The sequence below is a fragment of the Gracilinanus agilis genome, chromosome 2, assembly GCF_016433145.1.
Source record: "Gracilinanus agilis isolate LMUSP501 chromosome 2, AgileGrace, whole genome shotgun sequence".
Classification (NCBI taxonomy): domain Eukaryota; kingdom Metazoa; phylum Chordata; class Mammalia; order Didelphimorphia; family Didelphidae; genus Gracilinanus; species Gracilinanus agilis.
This window is the reverse complement of record NC_058131.1, coordinates 588,408,833-588,426,398: the sequence shown is the minus strand read 5'-3', so window position 1 is coordinate 588,426,398 and position 17,566 is coordinate 588,408,833.

The window sequence follows — 17,566 nt, the reverse complement described above, 5'->3', positions numbered from 1 at the left end:
ATCTTATGTCCATATGCTTTCTGAGAATTGCTAATTAAATATTTTTGTTCCCCAGGCTGCCAAAACTTAAGAGGGAAAAACAAAACCAACAGGTCAAATCCTGAACACTTTTAAAGGAGCGAGGACATATCTCCCCATGATAACTGAAGGCTTGGGTGACTAGGCAGCAGCTTTCATAGACTCTGTGCCAGAAACCCCTAGTAGTAGAGATAGTAATATTTTATAGTAATATTTTCTAATCAAGCAGCAAAGTGGTTTTGCTTCCTTAAGAAGACTTAATTATCCCATTTTAACAAATAAGGAATCTGAGGCAAATAGGGGTTAAATAACTTACTCAGGATCCCACTGCTAATAAGTACTGGAAGCTAAATTTGAACTTGGGTTTTCCTAACTCCAGGCCTAGCACTGTGCCAGTGATCTAAGCAATTAATAAGGGTTCTTAATATAGGGTCTGTAAACTTTCTTGTTTAATTTTTAAACTGTATTTTGTGTTAGTTAAAATCACCTGGGGTTCTATTTGGAAGGATTGAACCTCAATATAGTGTTTGACAAACTTCTGTGGACCTGTGGGGGTCCTTAAAACTACATTTCCCGTGGTCCAACGGGTTTCATGGGTTTCCTGTTTTGGATGACATATTAAAGGTGAGGGACTGTTTTAAGTAGGGGGTAGTGACTTGGAACTTCCTCTTTAGATACCTGAGCTCAAGGGGAGAGGAAGGTAAATGGCTGAGGTGAGGTTGGAATAGGTTTCTTAGAGGCGCGTGGTCAGTTTATCTCTATCAGCATGGCTTTTATTAAAATACTATTCTCCTTTTTGATCTCGGCCCTCATCATTTTTAATCATAACAATTTCAATATAATTGATTGGCTTTATAATACTATGTATTTGATTTTACAAATTAATGCCTATCATTCTAAAGCATCTATAGGTTTCTCCACACTGCCAAAAGGGTTCATGACACCATATAAGATTAAGAACCCCTGCTCTAAGACTAAGAGAAGTTGCTGTCCTACATTGGTAGAGGAGTTCCCTGTCCTGAGTGTTCTGTATGTCAATAAAATCACATGACTAGGTCCTATAGTACTCTGTATTATGCTCTTTGTTATGCATATAAAATAGATTTAAAACACAATCCCAGTGAATCCTATTAAAAAATAGTTCAACCTAACTGGCAAGACAAAATAAAAAATGTTAAAGTACTTAATTATTTCTCTCAAAAATGCCTTTGCCCTGATGCTTATTTATAAATTTTGTAACCCCAAATCCTGCTATAATTTCTATCTTCATTTCAGTTAGAATATTTTCAAAAAATGAAAGGTAACATGGCAGAGTGGAAAGATCCTTAGAGTCAGAAACATGTAGGTTCAAATGCTACCTCTGACACTTACTGACCACTTACTTAAATTTCACTGTTCCTGAGAAACTTTCCAAGATAATAAATCACAATGGCAGATTTAATTGAGAAACTAAAACCATAGGCTCAAATTCTCCTTCCTCTCCCCCCCAAAAAAATAAGAACAAAAGTCCCAAAACATTGACAAATGCCTTTAAGACAGAACAGAAGTTAAAGGAATTCAAAGTAGGCAAAATGCAAGTTTAATCAGAGATATTGTGCAAAGGCTTGGTCATTATGTTGTAGGGAGGAGTATAAATGGCAGAATACCAATTTGCATTCATAGACCGAATATTTGTATTCCTGAATGTGATGCCTCCAGGTAAGAGGATCATGGATGTAGAGTCTGTAAAGATCATAGAGATCATCTAGTACACCTTCCTTATGAGATAAGCAAACAAATGTCCAGAAAGGATATTTGATTTGCTGAAGGGTTAAAGTAGTAAGTGGTAGAATCTGAATTTGTACCCAAGTCTAATGCCTTTCGATTGCTTTCTGGTCTTCTGCCTTCTGGATTATGGGCAAGTACTATGATAATAAAAGTCCTACATTTGCTTTAGTTGAACTCATAAGCAAAATTTTCAGAAACAGTGGTATGGTCTTGTGATAACTGCAAAATAATTGCATCTCTACCCACCTGCAGTAAATTTGCTAATCAAATAGTATTTACATTCAGAGATGTAACTGTTAGAGATTGTCACTTTCTCTAGCACATACTGGATCTGGAGTCAGAGACCTTATATTTAAATTTAAATGTCACCTCTATTTTCATTTTTTTCTTTACCCAAAAAAAAAACTGGGCCTCAGTTTTCTCATTTGTAAAATGAGAGGTTGGTTAGATGGTGTCCAAGGTCCCTTCCAAAATTAGTTTTGTGATTCTGTGATCTATGATCCCAATTTTCCTTAACTTTCAGCATCTTTGGTTTCTAAAGAAAAGGTCTAGAAATGGAGATAACAAGGTTTTAAAATTTTTTCTTTTGTTTTTTTTTCCCACAGGTCTTTGCCTATAATATAAAAAAGAAAACTACATTGGAAATACAGGAGCATCTCCATATCCATTTTTGTATTGAATGTGTAATGTCATTAGAATAGAGTTCCCAATGCAAGTACTCATTTTACCAATGCAGATGAATACCTGCACTGCAATTTAAAGGCTTAGAAATGCCTGTGGTTCTAAAGGTTAACTGACTTGCCCAGAGTCATATAGCCAATAGAGTCAGAGGGAGTATTTAAACCCAGGTTTTTCCCCCTCTGAGACCAACTTTCTATCACTAGGTCATGCTGCCTCTCATAGCAGTACGTAATCAGTCCAAAGGCAGCTGGACAGAGCCAGACACAATTGCTGCCAATAACTTAAATTCAATAAATCATAATGGCATAATTTGAACAACTTCAGAGAATTGAGGGCAGAAGGGGACCATTATCTGAAAACTATTCAACTGAAGTAAACAAACTAAGACAATAGTGAGGACCCGTTCATAAACAGCTCTTTCTCTATTCCCTTTCTCAGCTTTCTGAAGGCTGTGATTGCTGAGTTGGAACTCTGGCTCTATAGAGGACCTGTCATCTAATGTGTCAGAATTTCCTATCCTATTTGGGTAAGGAAGGAGCACGGTTAGGATATAACTATTATTTAAAACAACAGCAACAGTAATACTACTACCCCAACAATTTCAGGGGGAGAAGTTCCATAATACAAATATTTTGTGTTTCTCTTATTGTGATGCATTATTTAAGAGACTTCATTTCTAACTAACCAGTTTTATACTTGGTGTTAGTCTTTACATATGATCTCTCAGTCTAATTTCAAGGAATACGTATGTCTTTGAATTCTTTTGTGATTTTGAATACTACCTAGAATCCTATTTACTCTGTGATCTTCTTCTCCCTAAAGTTTCATTCTCTTCCTTGTCTATGTATCTATTAAACCATCTATCTAATATTCAATTATTTATTTAGGTATTTGAATATTCATTCATGAATTCATTTATTTTTGTTTGTTTAATTGCTTATTTATTTGTGTATGGATAAGTATGTGACTTCACCAGTATAGAGAACTTCCTGCATGGAAACTCCCTCTAAGGATATAGATCAACTTCTCCCCAATAATTAATAGCTTTAGAGAATTGCCTAGGGCACTCAGAGGTTAAGTTACTTGCCTATGGTGACAAAGCTAGTGTATGTCTGAGGCAGTATTTAAACAAGTTCTTTCTATGTCTTGAGGCTGGCCCTCTATTGACTACCTTTTTCATTCTCTTCCTTTGGTCCTGACAATTGCCCTTAATCAATCTCTAGGGGAAAGGAATCTGACATTAGCATAAGGAAGATCTATTTTGTCTCTGTGTTCCTAGGGAAAAAAGGATTCCATGGTGAGAGGTGGATGGTAGGGCAGGTTGTACTACATTAGTATATCTTTGAGTAACAAAATCAAAGTAAGTAACTTCTAATGCCCCTTCCAAATCTGAGGTTTTATGATTAAAAGTGAAATTAATAAAATCAGTTTATTGAACAATAGCACATTTTTAAAAAAAACTGCAACGTACGTCTAAAAACACTCTACTAGTTTCCTATTTACTTATGTACAGCCTATCATAAAAAATGTAGATGACCTGGAGTTACGAAGAGCTGAGTTCAAGTTGTTCTGCTTTTTATACTTACTTGTGTGTTAAGTATAGTTAAAGCACTCAGCTTCTCTGAAGCTCAGGCCAATCTTTTTTTCTTCATTCAATACAAATTAAATATTTTTTATTCAAATTGTTCAAATAAAATTAAAAATGCTAAAAATATTGATACACACATCAATTAACCAGGGGTATGTGTTTGTGTGTGTGTGCACACACATGTATATGGAGATTTATGTGTGTTTGGCTTACATCTGTGATTTCATAAGAATAAAGAGCTCCTCAAAAGGAGCAGAACCAGGAGAAAATTGTATACAGAGACTGATATATTATGGCACAATTGAATGTAATATACTTTTCTACTAAAAGCAATGCAATGACCCAAGACAATCCAGAGGAACTTAGGAGTAAGAACACTATGTACATACATAGAAAGAACTATGGAAACAGAAATGCAGAAGAAAAACATATGATTGGTCACGTAGTTTTATAGGGATATGATTAGGGTTTTGATGTTAAAAAGATTACTTTACTGCAAACATGAATAATATGGGAAAAGGTTTTGAACAATGATGCATGTATAAGCCAGTGGAATTGCTTGTGAGCTTTGAGGGGGAAGAAAAAAGGGAAGGAGATCATGAATCATGTGACCATGGAAAAATAATCTAAATAAAAAAGATATTTTAAGAAACTAAAGAAAAAAAAGAATAAAGAGCTCCTAGTGATATAAAAAAAAAGGTTTCAACTAATGAAGATCAGTAACTTAAGCAATTTATACGGTTAGAGAAAGTACCTAGTACTAGAATTATGGAAAGTTAATATTAAATTGTATTCCTTTGGCCCTGCAAAACCCTTTTAATTTTAAAGTTTAAAAAGAGAGATTAGTGACAAACATCACCTTTCTAATCACTTTAGGGGTTCTTCTGCCTTATCTCATATTACTACTCTTCTTAAATTAATGTTATAACTGAACATCTCTAATATTATTCCCTAAATATGACAAGAGCACTTTGAACTTATGCTTTTGCTTATAGTGTTCCCTACTACTAGAATATCATTCTCTTTTCCCTCTACCTACTAAATTTCTAGACAACTTTTAGATCCCAATCCAAATACCACTTTTTTTTTCCAAGAAATTGCCTGATTCTTCTAGGCAGTAATGACTTTGGTCCTTGAACATCCCTTAATTATTCGTAGTTACTTGAATTCTGTCATAGTACTATGCAAACAGAAGGTTCTTCATCAAAATTTGTTAAATAATTGGATGAATGAATGTGAAAGCCTCTTAATAAAATACATGTGTTCCAGTATTAGTCATATCAAGTAAAGACAGAATTAAAGAATGGGAAATTAGCCTACTATGTAAAATATGAGATTTTTCATTTTTAAAAAGGCATTGTTTAACAGTGGGGAAGTCAACCTTATCCCAGAAAAAGTGGGAAAATTTTCACCTAAGTATCATGAAATGGAAGGTTTCTTAGTGTTTCTTCAGTTTCTAGTCTCTTTTTTAAATTTTCCTATATGTATAATCAGGAAAGTTCTGACTACATTTTAATATTTTTATAATTTTAAATTAACCAATTTATGTATACTTTGTGTTATAAATGTATTATTTTCTTGAATCTGTGCAGAGGATATATACTAGTTGCAAATAAATATATGGATGGCTCTAATATGACCCATGAGGGAGTAGCTGATAGGTAGATATATTTTAATTATTTAGCAGAAAAGTGCTATATTAAGCGAAATAAATAATACAGAGGTGTTTATGACACTGAATAAAAATGTAATTTTTATTCTTAAAATATAACATGTATGATTCACTCAGCAATGAGTTTAAAATATCTTCACAGAAGTTATTAAATCAATTGGAAAGTTTCAAAATGTCGAAAAAGAAGTAAACATGAGGAAAATTATGGGTATTAAAGGAGTACAGGTATTTACTCAGAAAAATTAAATTTCTTTTTAATCATATTGATTATATTATTTCACTAGAGTAGCATTTCTCAATAGAGGTGCATAACAGCACCATAACAAAACTAAGGAATTGTAGAGGATTAGAAGTTAAAAGAGAGAATAATCGGAAGTACAAAAGCACACTGAGGGGAACTTCCCTTTGAATGCATGAAAAAAAAATTGAATACCAATTGATTACATTGGAATTTCTATTAGAATTCAATAAGGTCTACCTCTGCTGCCCAATTGTGTTGGTGAAGTGACAGTAGGTTGTTGAAAGTTTTGGCATTCTAATAAAACACATTTGAGGTTGGTCAAATGATGATAGTGAGATAATATTGAAGCAAAAAGTTTGAAAGAAAAGGCTAATATAGAATGGAATTGATTTAGTAAAAGATTGAGATTAGGGATGGGGGAGATAATACAGGTGATGGCCTCAGAAAAGACTGAGGGAGTAAGAGAATGGATATCATACTGAGGATAAAGAATAATTTAGGAGAAATAACAATGATAGGCTACCAAAGAAGGATCTGATGGAGTCTGAATGAAGATTGAAGCACACCATTCTTCATGTTATTTCCTTCCCCAATTTTTCTCTTGTATAAGCAATATTTGTCTTTCACAACATGAAGAACATGGAAATATGTAAGGCATGACAACACATGTAAAATCTATATCACATTACTTGTGTTGGGGAGGGAGGAAGGACAGAATCAAGAGAGAGAATATGGATCACAGAAAGTCATAAAATAGCTATTAAGATTATATCGCTACATTAAAAATTAAATAGAATTTTAAAAAAGTTTGAAGTTAAAAAAAGAAAAGAAAAGGGAGCTAGTTGATATGAGCCACCAGCATCTGTTTAGAAGATAAACGCATATTTAAAATATGAAGACAATTGTAGCTTATAGGTCAACATCTTTTGGATACAGGCATAAGGAAATCTATGAAGAATTTTATAAGATCATGAAAATACATATCGTAATTCTCATTGATTCCCAGCATAATGGTAGTGTAGAAGAGATCCCTAAATAGTATTTAAAGGTGCACACATGTGCACACACACAAAATTCAAATCAGAAATGAATCAACTCAAAGACTATATAGAGCTTCACATTTATATTTCATAAATAAGATTTTCAAGAAGAGAACAAGATAGACTTAACATAGTAAGTATAAAAATATCACCCACACACTCCCATGGGGAAAAATGAAATTCTTTTCATTTGAATAGATAGAAAATGATTGGTAACCAAACTGGTACTCTTTTTGTTTTCAAATTAGTTTCTATATACTAAGACCACAGACTTAGTAAAGAATATATATTGATAAAAACTTTAGTCTTAGTAAAACAAAATTCAATTTCAGTACCAAATAAGAACCTGGTTAACTAATTGATTTGTTCCATTGGTATCTATGTAATGATACAGGATATTAGGGAAGGCCCCACCAATAAAAATGAGTATACTACCTATAAATATTTAATGGAGTACACAGACACTAGTCACACAAGATGAGAAAGTATGGATGGATTACAATTCATGTATTTGTATAGTGTAACTAGATTGGTGGAATCACAGCTCTACCAAATATCAAAGAATCAAAAGAAAAGAGAATCACACCAATGATGGTGATAAAATATGTGGTTAAGATCAGGAGAATGAGTTTAGTAGTAAGATGATTAAGGATGGCAGATGTGCTACAGGCATTGTACCTGTGGGGCTTGCTGCTTCTTTTCCTCCCGTTGTGTCATTCTTATAGTATAAATTATGTCTATGGTCACCTGCCATGACCCAGGGTCATAGTGATTATATAGTATGTGCCTTAAAATTGAGGAAATAAGTTTTATAGCAAGTTATATTAAAGATCCAACTTTGGCACTGATAATCTAAATTGTATTACCTGATTTTTCATGCCTTAAGAAGTGTCCCCAGTGGTAGACATCAGAAAAAAAATATATGATTTAAGGACTCTCAATGAAATATATGAGGAAAATATCAATTAAACTGTACCCTTTTTCTATCATTATCTTATAATCTCTATAGATCCCTCTCTAGTGTGATAATTTCCTTTAATAAAATGATATTTATGGGGAATAATTAAGTTGGATTTTTCCTCATTGTTGAAATATCAATCCTTTTATTAATTCTGATATTTGTTTATAAGCAAAAATCCTTCCATATTGATTTTTGTGGTATGCATTTTGGCTGAAATTCATCAAACCTCCCTTCCATGCCAGATTGCTAAGGGTAGGTAATAAAATTACTAATTGTGCAACTTTTGCTGGCAAAACTGATATTTGACTCTGTCATTTTAGTCCTAGGGCACTTAAACATGAAGCATCAATTCCTCTGAGCATGTTCTCCACTCTAAGACTCCTCCTGCAATATTCTCCTTTTGTGCTAAGACACTAAATAAATTTCTTAAAAGACTTTTTATTCCTACCAGTTCCCAACCCTTTGGTAAGATGAAGAAAATGTTTTTGGAGTATCATCACTTAAAACTCTGCCTTTTGCCTTTTGGATCTATCACTCAGACCTTTCAGAGGATGCAGAAGTATAGCAAGGTAAGGAAGGAACTGTAAGAAAGGCAGAGGGCGGGGGAGAAGAAAAGGAGGAAAAGAATGTTAAAAAGAACAAAAAATCATCTCTTTGCTAATCACCTATCACAAGCAATGAATTTCCACAGGCTTGCAGCCGACTAGGTACATTTCAGAGGGAAGTGTTGTGGGGTGGGGGGGGGGGGGACAAGTGTCACTCAAGGCAGCTATTTATGAAAGATGACAGTTTGCAAATATCTCAATCTTGGACAAGGCTGCTCCAATGACACAGAGGAGTGTTGCAAAATTGGAAGAGTCAGCAGCCAACATTTATTTCATCAGGACCTGTCCAATCTTCGCTGATCACTTGACAATCTGGGAATTGCTGGCACAAATGGAGCACTTTCTATTGGTTACTTTCTTTTAGTTTGCATGGATCAGTCTAAAGAGTTGCATTAAATATGTAAAGAAGAATAAATGGACAAGTTTAGAAATGTTCTGTCCTATAAAGAAAAAATAAATAGCACAGGGCTGTAACAGCCTTTTTAATTATGTCAAATAGGAGTAGTAGTAATTACCTGTCTATTGATTATTACTCTTGGTTGACAATGAAATAGAGATTTTGTCTAACTGCCATGAGAGACCTTTTTAGTACAACATCCTGTGGGTCCAATGAAGACAAGAAGCCTGCCTTTCTGCTAGACTTCCCCTCACCCATGACAATCACCCCATTTTCCTTGAAGCTTTATACACTGTATAGTGAGCCTCTTCAGAGAAAGAAGCCTATATTTCTGCCCACTGAAGGGTAAAAAGCCAAATCATTGTCTGAACAAATGAAAAAATAAAAGCAGGGGAAAACATCTACAACATTTCTTCTGAACTCCTCAGAGGGAGGTGGGGACATTTTTTTTTCTCTTCAGAACTAAGTGTAAATTCCCTCTTTCCTGTACACAAGGATAACATACGGAAAGCTTCCAGGCCAATGAGAATTTGGGCCAGTCCCTTTCCCAGACATTACAGTGTTTCCTCAGAGAAGGAAATGCCATTTGCTTATTCTTAGGATTTCACCTTCCCTTTTTCTAATCTTCCTCAGGATAATAAAGTCAAGCTGTGCCTTTTTTGTGTAGCAGCTGAACTGGGCGAATTGAAATTTCTAGGAATTAAGCTCTCACCATCAAACATCACAGCCAGAGTTTTCAGCTTCTCTGTTGAAAGGCAAAGGAAAGTGGAATTAGTGAAAGCAGTAGTCAAGAACTGTGTAGCATAGACCAGTCAATCAGAAATGCCAGGTTAAGGTCCATTTTAAAAGTATTAGTACCTCAATTTTGATAATTGTGTTATTCTAAATACCTCAGTATTCATTGTTATTATTGCTACAACCTAGATTCAAGAAAGGTTAGTGATTCATGTAGGCATCACTGAAGATTATTTCTTCCCTTCTGACAGGCTAAAGATGCCAGCACTCTGTGGATATCATTCACTGAAAAGTCTAATGTAAATGGAGGTGGGTTATGCCAGCAGAATGCAAAAATCACTGCTCTGTATTGGACTGCTTGTTTTTGTGTTGTTTTTTCTTCTCTAATTCTATTGAAATAGATGTTGAATTCAATTAAAGGCCTTATTCTTCCCTCATTTATACTTTGCATTTCTCAGAATCTTGAATAATTAAAAATAAATGTGGTGTAATGCAGTTCTCATTTCCATTATGCAAAGCTAGTCTTTTCCTTTTTTGAAAGAAAAAAATCTGGGTATATCTTTGTATGCATGCCAATTAAAGAAGGAATAGGCTGTGGGTGTTCTCACCATGGGAGCAAGAACAGGAACACATAGCCTCTGCTTCTAGAAAGGTACGCAAGAACAGATTCATACTTCTTTTCCTCAGAGACCTGGGAAGTGGAGGCAGAGAGAGAAAGGAAGGTATGTGTCACTTTAAGTTTTCTGATAGAATTATAAAACTCATTCCAATATGCATTTATTAAATGCTTGCTACTGCGTGTGCCAAGCACTAAATGACTAATGATACAAAGAAAATAATAAAATTGGAAGACCTAAGATTCCACCTATTTCAATTCTTTAATTTTGCAAATGCAAAGTTAAATGACTTGCCCAAGGTCAACTGGTTGCTTACTGTCATATTTAGGATTATAACCAAAGCCTCTTATCCTTAGGTTCTTTCTATGACTAAAGCTTTGTTACCCTTTGACAAAAGAGATTAAACCTTACCTTAATTGCTTGTATTCAAATCCAGCAAATATCCTCTTTTCATATTTTGTCTAAATACCTTCACTTTTATATAAAGGCTTAATAGAGCAGTTTTAACTTCATGTTGGCCAAATATCAAATGAATTAAACATTTTTGTAATAAGGAAGATTAGAAGCAGTGTGGCCAAGTGGAGACGTTTCAGGATTTGGATACATAATGAGGAAAACTGAGGTTCTGTTCCCAAATTTGATCCTTACTTGCTGTGGAACCCTAGATAAGTCACTTAGCCTCTAAATGTCTCAGTCAGGACGCTAGGGTTTATCTATTGATGGGATGTGATAGATCCATGGTGGCGAACCTATGGCATGTATGCCAGAGGGGGCACTCAGAGCCTTCTCGGTGGGCATATCTGCAATGGCCCCAGCACAGAGTTCTTCACCAAAGATCATTACTAGTGTGAAAAAGATGGAGGCACCAGAGATGTTAAAATATAATCCAAATGATTGTGGGTACACACACTGGGTTGTAGGAGAGACTGGACCAGGATAGGGAGATCAGAGATCACAGCTAAGCTGCTGATTACTGACAAAAATGTCACCAACTGTCACCAGCTCACCACTAGGCCAGAGTCTTTGGAACCAACAGGCAAGGTAAAAGGTAAAAGGTAAAAGGTTTTAACAGGTTTAATTATGTTTAACTAAGATAAAGATGGGCAAAACCACAGGGCAAGGGGGAGGACTTAACTTCTCTAATACTAATTGACCTAGGCCAGGCTGGGCATAAAGGAGCTGTTCTGGAGTCTCTGGGGCTGCTTCAAACCTGGTTCAAGCCAGGTTTGACCAGCATAGCTAAAGGGTCTGTGGGTGGCTTTGAGGGTTTTTCACAGTAATCCAGAGATGATCTCAGGATACCAAAAGCCAAGGTGGTCCAAGGTATCCAAGCAGAGAGGATGTGCTTGAGATGCTGTCCACCAGATCCCAAACTCCTCCTCCCCTTGGTGCTGCTCTGTAGGTCTTGTCCCCTTGCTAGATGCCACCACCACAATGGATCCCAGGGGAAACAGGTTGCAGGGTGTCCTTAACTCTGAGATCTCCCAGGGCTAAAAACAGTTTGTGCCAACCACTAATGGAGTCTCTCTCTCAGGGCACAAGCCACTTCCTGCTCCTTCATTCCATCTTGGAATGCTCCAGTCCTTCCTGCTAGGTCAACCTTAACACTTAATTACTAACTAATCTTCCTCACAACACTAGAAAGCCAGAGGGAGACAGGGCCAGGCTGCTCCTCTTCCCCTCTCTACACATGCCTGAGGACATCACCTACCCCTCAAAAAGATTTGCATTCACTGTTACAGATCCTTATACTAAGGAAAAGAAAGATCCTTTGTTAATTATAAAGAATATAAATCACAAGGGAGAAATCATTTAGGTATCTAAAGACAAATATAAAATGTTTAAATTTTGTGTGGTTAAATTCAACTCAAGTGAAAATGTTTCTAAAAATTCTAACCTTTCATACCCCAAACTTGAGTTCAACCATACTTGTTTTTCATTATTTACACATTTGGCATTTGCTATCTCTAGCCTTTGGAAAGAAACATACACAGGGATGAGTTTAAATAAAAGATTTCATCTACTCCCCACATCTAAAAGAAAAGCTTTCCCTAAAAACTACAGTAAAGCCACATACAAACATACGGATTCATAACTTGTCTTCTATTTGACTCAGTATGATCTGGGGCTTAGATTAGATCATGTCAAAGGTCCATTTCCAAATCCTATAATCTGAAGATAGTTAGTTAAAAGAATCACAGAAAATCAGAGATAGAAGAAATCTTGGCATCCATCTTGGCCATAGGTCAATTCTGTAAATACCTTAGTAAGTCATTCATCCAGGCTCAGTGACTTTCACTCAGTGAAGGGAAAAGGAAAAATGAATGAATATTTATATTATCAATAACTGATTTGAATAGATCAAAATTATATTCCTTCAATCATGAATGTTTTAAATATTTTTATTCTTCTGATTTTAAAGTAATTGGTATCATAGGTTCATAGATCTAGTGATAGAAGAGCCAACCTCTTCATCTTACAATTGGGAAAAAAGAAAGATATGTACTAGTGAGGTTGCCTATAACCCTACTATGTCCATAAATGTATCTGCATTTTCAGATAAAGAGCTTTAATTCCCTATTATCAGGGGAAACACCACATAGTTTTATATTCTAATATATGTTGTTTTACGTGTACCATCTTTAGCTGACACAAAGAAGTAGCCTTCATAAAAGGCAAAGAACCAGTACTAAGAAAAAATTGGGTTAAAATATAAAGATCATTTTGAGTGTAGAGAATTTAAATAGTTGGTCAGGGTTCTACTCTTAAAATAAGAAACATTTCTTAAATATAAAGAGATCCTTATCTCTAATTCTCCATTACCACCAATCCCTATCATTCCATAATAAACAAAATACAATTATTCCCCCTAAAAATTGACATAACAAATAACTATTCTGCCTAGAAAATATGTGTAACGTTGCCTTCTAATTCACTACCACATCTCTCTTTATATCCTATAGAAAAAAAAACTTAGAAGCATATCACTAGGATGTCATCCATGCTCTGTATCAGAGATGAGCCTCACTGCACCTTGTCTTGCTTCTCCCCTCATTCACATTCCTTCCCTCCTTTATTTCTTCCTGAATTTTGTTCTTTGTGCCTCATACATCTTATGCTAATTAGTACAAGGCCAGACCTAGACATCCTCCAGCACTCAGCAATTCCACAAAGCCTCTGGATTCAGAAATGTTAGCTTTGTGCCTCTTTTTAATTGTATCCCTCCTGCCTTAGGACTGGAATTTCCCAGCACACAAAAATTGATGCTTTGCTTCATGCCACTTACCTCTCATCATGCACCTGTGTACACTTATTAAATACATAATCATCCTACTATGCTAATAGAGATGCTTCTTAAGCAGGCATGCAGTAAGGTCTTGTGCTTTTTGAGCAGAAAGATTGCAATTCTCTTTCTGCATCTTACTTATGAAGGCTCCATAGATGATTACCAAGGAGTCCTCTGTGACCATAACTCCTTTATAGTACAGTATAGAAAGCTTTGTCTATCTGTCTCCCTGTGCCCATCTGTGTAAAAGCCCACCTGGTAAAACTCACCCTTGTTCTGTCAATCTCTGTTCATCTCTATCTCCCTCTTCTTTTCAATGAGTTCTTTTTAGAATATCTCCTTTGTATTTGGAAATCCCTCCGAGCAGAAGAAAAAGTATGTGTCTTTATGTTGAATGAATAATAGATTAATCATTCCTATGTGTGCGATGCAGTAGCACGCTAATGTCACTGATTATTCTATATTGCATAAATAGTGTTACCAGGTTGATACATCTAAGGCAAATGAGATGCTGATTGGTATCCATGAAGTCAGTTAACAAGGCCCATTTCCTCTATTGACTTCTACTCATGTGTTAATGAAGTTCAAAAAAAATCTTTTTGTGTACATCAGATTAAATGTGCCTTTGTTATACCTGAGAAGCATGCAAATATTGTTCCATTTATGTTTGTTCTAATGTGCCAAAAAGCTAAATCTTCAAAAATCAATAAATATCATATTCATTAATTCATTTAAAACGAGAATCTTGGGGCAGCTGGGTAGCTCAATGGATTGAGAGTCAGGCCTAGAGACGGGAGGTCCTCGGTTCAAATCCGGCCTCAGACACTTCCTAGCTGTGTGACCCTGGGCAAGTCACTTGACCCCCACTGCCCACCCTTACCATTCTTCCACCAAGGAGCCAATACACAGAAGTTAAGGGTTTAAAAAAAAACAAAATAAAATAAAGTGAGAATCTTTTTAACAACTAGTTACAACCATTACCATGGCAAATGTCCATAGGTAGTGAATCATGCAGAGTTGAGGCATAGATTCTTGTACTCATAGAAATTCAGAAGAGGAAGGAAATCCTAAAATGTATATCAATTCCCTCAATTCCTTTTTTTTAAAATTTAAACATGTATTAATAATCAGTTTTAACATGGTTACATGATTCATGCTCCTACTTTCCCCTTCGCCCCCCGCACTCCCCCCACCCATGGCCCATGCACATTTCCACTGGTTTTGTCATGTGTCCTTGATCAAGACCTATTTCCAAATTGTTGGTGGTTGCATTGGTGTGGTAGATGCGAGTCCACATCCCCAATCATGTCCACCCCGACCCATGCGTTCAAGCAGTTGCTTTTCTTATATGTTTCCTCTCCTGCAGTTCTTCCTCTGAATGTAGGTAGCGTCTTTACCATAAATCCCTCAGAACTGTCCTGGGTCATTGCATTGTTGCTGGTACAGAAGGCCATTACATTCAATTTTACCACAGTATATCAGTCTCTGTGTACAATGTTCTTCTGGCTCTGCTCCTTTTGCTCTGCATCAGTTCCTGGAGGTCTCTCCAGTTCGCCTGGAACTTCTCCAGTTTATTATTCCTTTTAGCACAATAGTATTCCATCACCCACATATACCACAGTTTGTTCAGCCATTCCCCAATTGAAGGACATACCCTCCTTTTCCAGTTTGTTGCCACCACAAAAAGCTCAGCTATAAATATTTTCATACAAGTCTGTTTATCTATGATCTCTTTGGGGTACAAACCCAACAATGTTATGGCAGGATCAAATGGCAGGCATTCTTTTATAGCCCTTTGAGCATGATTCCAAATTGCCAGCCAGAATGGCTGGATCAGTTCACAGCTCCACCAGCAATGCATTAATGTCCCAATTTTGCCACATCCCCTCCAGCATTAATTACTCTCCCCTTCTTTAATTTTAGCCAATCTGCTAGGTGTGAGGTGATGCCTCAGAGTTATTTTGATTTGCATTTCTCTAATTATTAGAGATTTGGAACACTTTCTCATGCGCTTATTGATACTTTTGATTTCTTTACCTGAAAATTGCCTATTCATGTCTCTTGCCCATTTATCAATTGGGGAATGGCTTGATTTTTTATGCAATTCCTTTAACTCCTTGTATATTTGAGTAATTAGACCCCTGTCAGAGTTTTTCGTTATAAAGATTTTTTCCCAATTTGTTGTTTCCCTTCTGATTTTGACTACATTGTTTTTGTTTGTACAAAAGCTTTTTAGTTTAATATAATCAAAACCATTTAATTTACATTTTGTAATTTTCTCTAACTCTTGCTTGGTTTTAATGTCTTTCCTTTCCCAGAGATCTGACAAGTATACTATTCTGTGTTCACTTAACTTATTTATAGTTTCCCTCTTTATATTCAAGTCGTTCACCCATTCTGAATTTATCTTGGGGTAGGGTGTGAGATGTTGATCTAGACCTAATCTCTCCCATATTGTTTTCCAAATTTCTCAGCAGTTTTTGTCAAATAGTGGATTCATGTCTCAAAAGTTGGGCTCTTTGGGTTGATCATACACTGTCTTGCTGATGTCATTTACCCCAAGTCTATTCCACTGATCCTCCTCTCTATCTCGTAGCCAGTACCATATTGTTTTGATGACTGCTGCTTTATAGTATAGTTTAATATCTGGTACTGCTAGGCCCCCTTCCTTCACATTTTTTTTCATTATTTCCCTTGATATTCTTGATCTTTTGTTATTCCAAATGAAATTTGTTATAGTTTTTTCTAATTCAGTAAAGAAGTTTTTTGGTAGCTTGATAGGTATGGTGCTAAATAGGTAAACTAATTTGGGTAGAATTGTCATTTTTATTATGTTAGCTTGTCCTACCCATGAGCAATCAATGGCTTTCCAATTGTTTAAATTCAGTTTTATTTGTTTGGAAAGTGTTTTGTAGTTGTTTTCATATAATTGCTGTGTTTGTTTTGGTAGATAGATTCCTAAGTATTTTATATTGTCTAGGGTGATTTTAAATGGTGTTTCTCTTTCTACTTCTTGCTGCTCTAGTGTGTTGGAAATGTATAGAAATGCTGATGATTTATGTGCATTTATTTTCTATCCTGCAACTTTACTAAAGTTGTTCATTATTTCTATAAGCTTTTTAGTTGATTCTCTAGGATTTTTTAAGTATACCATCATATCATCTGCAAAGAGTGATAGCTTAGTCTCCTCCTTGCCTATTTTGATACATTCAATTTCTTTTTCTTCTCTAATTGCAACTGCTAGTGTTTCTAGTACTATGTTGAATAATAGAGGGGATAATGGGCATCCTTGTTTCACTCCTGATCTTATTGGGAAGGCTTCTAATTTATCCCCATTGCATATGATGCTTGTTGATGGGTTTAGGTATATACTGTTTATTATTTTTAGGAAAGGTCCTTCTATTCCTATACTTTTCAGTGTTTCCAATAGGAATGGATGCTGTATTTTGTCAAAGGCTTTTTCAGCATCTATTGACATGATCATGTGACTTTTGTTTGTTAGACTGTTGATATGGTCAATTATGTGGATGGTTTTCCTAATGTTGAACCAAGCTTGCATTCCTGTTATAAATCCCACCTGATCATGGTGGATGATCTTCTTAATTACTTGCTGGAGTCTCTTTGCTCGTATTCTATTTAAGATTTTTGCATCTATGTTCATTAGGGAGATTGGTCTGTAGTTTTCTTTCTCTGATTTGATCACCCTGGCTTTGGAATCAGTACCATATTTGTGTCATAAAAGTAATTTGGTAGGACTCCTTCTTTGCTTATCGTATCAAATAATTTGTATAGTATTGGGATTAGTTCCTCTTTGAATGTCTGATAGAATTCACTTGTGAATCCATCAGGCCCTGGCGATTTTTTCTTAGGGAGTTCTTTGATGGCTTGTTCAATTTCTTTTTCTGATATGGGATTATTTAGGTATTCTATTTCTTCTGCTGTTAATCTAGGCAGTTTA